Source organism: Scatophagus argus, chromosome 18 (assembly GCF_020382885.2).
Source record: "Scatophagus argus isolate fScaArg1 chromosome 18, fScaArg1.pri, whole genome shotgun sequence".
Lineage (NCBI taxonomy): Eukaryota > Metazoa > Chordata > Actinopteri > Scatophagidae > Scatophagus > Scatophagus argus.
The window spans coordinates 6,482,800-6,488,799 of NC_058510.1; positions in this window are offsets into that span (position 1 = coordinate 6,482,800).

Here is a 6,000-nt window from a genome sequence, read left to right on the forward strand (position 1 = left end):
AAAAGCACAGGGGCAATCAATCAATCACCTGAGCAGCTCACTGGGACACTGACTGGAGCTGAACCACGGTTAATTAATGTTATTACTAACACCTGCGCTTTTTGTTGCTGTGACAAAGTCAAGAAGTCTGCAGTGGAAAAGGTCTGTAGGAGTGACAGAATGAATGTTGGTGAATTTCTTGATTAACATGTTTATTTTGAATGATGCCATTAGTATTTATCAGTTGCAGTAGTAGTACAAATTGATGTACTTTTTAACTGAGTGTAACGTCTTGCTTAAATGTATATTTCTTCATACTGTATTTGTATACTTTTCATGCAGTTATTTTCTATAAAGTACGTGTTTTTGCATAACGTTTGCTAGCGTTGAATGTTTTGATTGCACCGTACTTAGGTTAACTCTCGTGACCCTTAATATATGTAATGTTTTTCTCATCTTTATTGGATATTTTTTTTGCAAAGGTATGCACAGCTGGAACTGAAGCCTAATGCATCTGGACCGCAAGGTGCCCCTCTGACAGCTCTTCCTCGACTCCGTCCATTCATTGGCTGCTGCCCCGTCTGTGCAGCTCCTTGTGGCCTAAATCAAAAAGCCATAAATAAGTGGCCGTAAGCTGACTCACTTCCACTTCAGGTAGTGTTTGCTGAGGGTTTTAAGGTTTCGGGGGTGATGCTGGAGTAGGAAGGAGAGCACTCGAGTTTTCCCAGTCAGCGAGGAGTGCCGTGTGGGCGACGACAATGACCAACAGGGAAATCAAAAGGAGTAAATATTGTAGATAATAACAGGATGGAGGCATAAAGAGGCCAGGGACAGCGGCCATAAACGTGGGGTCAGAGGTCACCGTGGAGACGCAGGGGGAGGCGGGCGGGGCTTATTGTGCCCAGCCCGGCTGAGTGAAGGACAGGGTGAATGGGGATTAACCCTACCCCAGTGGCTCTCAATACTCCCCCACTCTGCAGGGCCTGGGGGGAGGTTCCCATGTGACTCCCCCACCACACCAGCACTGCCACCAGCTTTATCTGTGCCCCTCAGCAGCCTCAACACACCCACTTTACTCCTCATACACACATAATCACACATGCATCATGCAACTTAAGGCGTGAGGAAAAAACTCTGTTGTAGTACTTTTTTATTTTCAGATTTAGGAAATAAATGTGCAGGCATTGAAAGCAAAACGTGCTGAAGTCCCACAGACACACACACACACACGCATATATATAACAATGACGTGGGGGTGTAGTGGGGACATGGGGCGGTGGTTTCTTTACTCATTTAAATCTGCCCCCACTTCACCTCCATGAAGAAGGCTGAAGTCACTCAGAAAAACACACACACTAAAGTTTGTGCACACACTTGCACACTATTGCCTTTGATAGGGTCCAAGAGGCTTTGTCAGATACTAGACTAGACTCTAGACTCCACAGAGACCAAAGCAGGACCCCAGTTACTTCTAGAAAGAAAAACGCACTAATGCTTTTTTTTAAAGCCTTGAACCACCATTTAACTGAGCTGTAACGTGATAGATTTATCTTTAAAATGTTTGATTGTATCTTGTTTGTTTCTGCAAAATCAGTGGAAATTTTTTGGAGTAGGTTTTTTTTGCTAACACCATTAATCCAAATAACATATTACAATAACTTAAAAATTTTAAATTTATAAATTTATAAATATAAATGAGAAATCATGTCATTTTTATTCTTGACATTTTTACCTCAAATGTTGCAGTGTGGCTAATGGGCCACTAGAGGGCAATGTTAATGTGCAGCAACAGTTCAATTTGGGCTCTTGAGTTTATGAACAACTTTTTACCATGTCATCAACATTTTATTAATTTATTAAATAAATATGGAAATATGGGATAACATAAAAGCATCAAATCTGTGTGCATATAACACAAACAGCACAATAAAATGTTTTTAAGGACCAGAAAATAATGGTGGCCTCAGAGCATCAGTCAGTGGTGATGAACATTATTTCCCCAACTTTCAAAATAGGTATGATAAGCAAAAAAAAAGTTAATTAGATTTTATTGAATTATTGTGGCTATTGTGATATCTTGTTGCTTTAATTACCACACGAGCCATGATGTTAGTTTTTTATACTGTGAGTTTGTTTTAATGCAGATGCAGTTTGTGGTGCAGAAGCCATTTTGGGAATGAATTCTCCTGCTTTCTCACCATCTTTAAAATGTCTTGTGTTTTAGAATCAGCGTGGTGTGACATGCGTGACAGGGAAACTGTGCCTATGTTTGCATGTGTGTGTGTGTGTGTGTGTGTATGCGCCTGTGTGCGTAGGAGTGTGTGCCACAGCTGTGCGAGGGTCTGATCTGAAGCAGGCAATTGCTTGCTGTGAAAATATTATTGCAAGTGTTTATTATTGCTTCAGTGTGAAACAGTGGGAGTGTTGTGTGTGCTGCACGGGCTGGTGGAGTATGGAGTTTTTGTGAGTATGTGAGGGGATGGTGATGGTACTTTTGTAAGGGGGTCGGGTGGGGTGGCGGTGGTGGGGGGGTGATGCTTCTCTCCCTGCTTCACCTCTCTGTTTCCCACCGGCAAGCCCGCGGCCCGTGGCCCATTGCACCCTGGGTAATGGGGAGGCCTATTGGAGTTGATTAGTTCCGGCTGGATCCCAGATAGAGTTCTGACAGGCAGGAGAAACGAGCTCTCAGCGTGACCCCCACTTTCCCCCTACACACCCCTGTCTCAGGCACAATGGGCAAGGCAGGGAAGGGGTTTTTAAACAACTGCAGCTTGACTCTACTCTGCTGCTACCCCCACCCCCACCACCCTTCCCCAAAGGCCCAAAAACTGAGCTACTACAAAAACCACATTGCACTGCTGCACAGAATCAACATGAGTCCATCTCAGGTATTAAGACTGAGAATGTGTGCAACCTTTTCCTTCTTCTCTGTCAAGACAAACAACACATGTCCTCTGCGTGCTCTCTGAATGCTACGTGAAGATGAATGTTATGGATGCAGCGAGCTCGGGGTGTTGCCTGGCTGAGGAAGAACTGGCTCCACGCATCAGGATGGACCATGGTGCATTGTGTTTGAGCTTGACAAACCGTCACATCCGCCATTATGGACACCTGTGGCATAAACTGACGTCCATTAGGCACATTCCTCAGCAGAGCGGCGTCATTCACGCACTTTCCCTCTGCAGCTTCATCCTCTCTATCCTCTTTATTTCCCACTATACCTCCCCCCCAACCCCCCTAAGATCATCTCTTTCTTCTTCTCTCCCTTTCTCTCTCTCCCTCTTTCTCCACACATAATTGATTAAGGGCCGTTTTCATAAATCAATTTGGGACGCACATCAGTCAGCCCTGAATGGAGGAACCCCCCTCTGAGCAGCGGTATTAATCTACCTCAGCATGCCCTGCCACTCTCACTTACACACACACACACACACACACACACAGAAAGAAATCTGTATAGTTTGTTTTCTTTACTTTAGGGTTTTGGCCGTTGCAGGTTGCCAAACATGAAATATGCAAATGTTTTCAGGAGTTTTGCAGACACTACGGCCTAGAAAAGACAGACACATACACAAAATTTCCACTGAGTCTGAAAAACGCTTACTGTTACAAAGAAACTGGAAGAGAAATGTGGGTGTTTGTTGGCAGGTTTGATGGATTATAAGGCACGACAAAAGCAAAGGCAAGCAAACTAAGTCTTTTTTTTTTTTTTTAATGGAAGTGGAAGAAGCCCAACTCTTTCCATATGTCTTTGCTGTGCATCCCTAAACAAACAAATATGTTGTTTGTACACTCAGCTGTCTGTCTCTGAGACAAATGTGCCTGACTGCTGCTTATAATTATGCTGGTTTAATTGGCACTCTTGAGTGATTTCATCCCCCCTGCTTCCCATTCTCCAAGTCCGAGCTGTTGTTTTTCGATGTTTTGATATTAATGTAACCATGACACCGCCCATTCTCATTAGAAAAACTGTGCCAAGTCGCAATGGATTCTGGGAACACGAGCCTGCAACAGCTGCAAGTGATATGCCTGACTTTCCCCTCTCGCCTTCAGTCTGGATTTTCTTACACTCTACCCTTTTCCTCTCTTTTCTTTCCCCCCCTCCTTCACCTTGATCTTTTGTTCTTTGCTTTATTACCTCCTTTTGTACCCCCGTTGATTCAGCTCTATTTGTTTCTCATTCTTTTACCTTCCCTCCACCCCCCACCCGTTTCCCGCCGCCCCTCTCCGTGCTCCAGGGTGTTGGCTTTAGTGGTAGTGAAAGCTGCTTTGCCTTAAAAAACAGTTTGTCTTAATGAGAAGTAGGGAGGGCAAGCAGGAGAGAGGGGGTGGAGGGTCACAGCTGAACCCAATTGCGTCCCTTTCCTGTCTGAGGTGCTGCTGGCCAGGGTCAAGCTCAGGGTCACGCTGCCCCGTCACTCCGGCTGGGTCCTGGTGCCGGTTCTGAATTGCCGCCAGCGTGTGTGTACAAGACGGCGTGTGTTTTTGTACGAGTTAAGAGAAGAGGGGCAGGAGGCACATCTGTTTCTGATCCCCCAGAAAGCCTTGCTCTCTGGACCTGGAGGTGCTGGCGTGCCTGCGGAGGACTGCGGGGGGGAAGGAGGGGAGGGAGTAGGGCGAGAGAACGGTCACGCACGCAGCATGTGTCGGGTACGATGTGGTGCGATGTGGCTGTGCTGTTTTTACAGCCACCTCCTCCTCCACTTCCTTCCATTTCTGCCTCTTTTAGATTCACATTTTCAGAATGTAACCATATTCTTGTAAAAACAGTTAAATACAAAGTCAGATATGCCGCCACGTGTCCATGGTCTCAAAAGTCTTAACGAAAAAAGTCAGTATTTGGAAAGTACAGTTATTTGCCTTCTTGCTGAGAGCTCGAGAGTTAGCCTAGCTTAGCATAAAGAGCAAAAACGGGGAAACAGCTGTACCTCCAAAGTCCGCAGTCCGACATGTTGTGATTTTTTTACGCAAGCTTATGTATCTGGTAGCTTCCTGAAGCCTCTGCTGGTCACAGAGACGGCAAGAATTATTTTTGTGCCATTTGAATTTTTAACGTCATGTTTACATTTTGTTTTTCAGACAGATTCAACAAACGAGATGTAGCTTGTTAATTAGTGAGTAAAAGGTGCTGGCTAACCGTCACCTTTGGGCAGAGCCAGGTTAACTGTTTCCTCCTCTTTTCAGTCTTTATGCTAAGCTAAGCTAAACGAGTGCTGCCTTCAGCTACACGTTTACTGTCCAGGTATGAGAGTGGTACTGATAAAATAGTTGTATTTCCCAAAACTGTCCAACTTTAATTGATGCACTAATTTGTTGACAGATACGTTTTTGGTTTTAAAGTTTTGTTATTTAACACCAGCTCTTACTTGAACCTCTGAGTGAAATATTCAGACCTAAGATGCTGCAGAGGAGAGTTTTTAGTGACTGACCTGCTGCACATCATTACAACTTTTTGCTGATAGATCAACATCTGTTTTGTAAGAAATGACCTTAATTTTCCATCATTATTTGCATTAAAAGGATATTGAAAAATCTTTTATTTCATATGATGAATTTTGCAGAAGCTCAACAGTCAAGCTTGTGTCTGCCTTCTTCTTCTTCTCTCCCGGCCTCCTCCTCATGACAGCATCATCTTACTTCATCTGTTCCTTCCACTGCCTTTTCCTTTTTGTGTTGCTTTGCCTTTGAGATGTGCCTTTTTTAAGCCATGTACTTGTGAAAACATATCACAACTCACTGCACTGCAGGCCCACGATCTTTCTCTCCTCTCCTCACTCTTATCTCTGCTGTGTCCCCTCGCTTCATCCCTTCTTCCTTCTCTGACTGCGTACAGAAGGTAAGGATCAGATGAAACACCACGTCAGGCTTTGAACAGAGCCCATAAAAAAAGGCGCATATTAACAAGCATGACTAACAAGCTGCAGGACCCGAAGAGCTGGATCACACTGTGCACTTCACACACACACACACACACACAGAGTCCTACATCATGCCTCCTGTATCATCTGGTTTTCTTTCTCT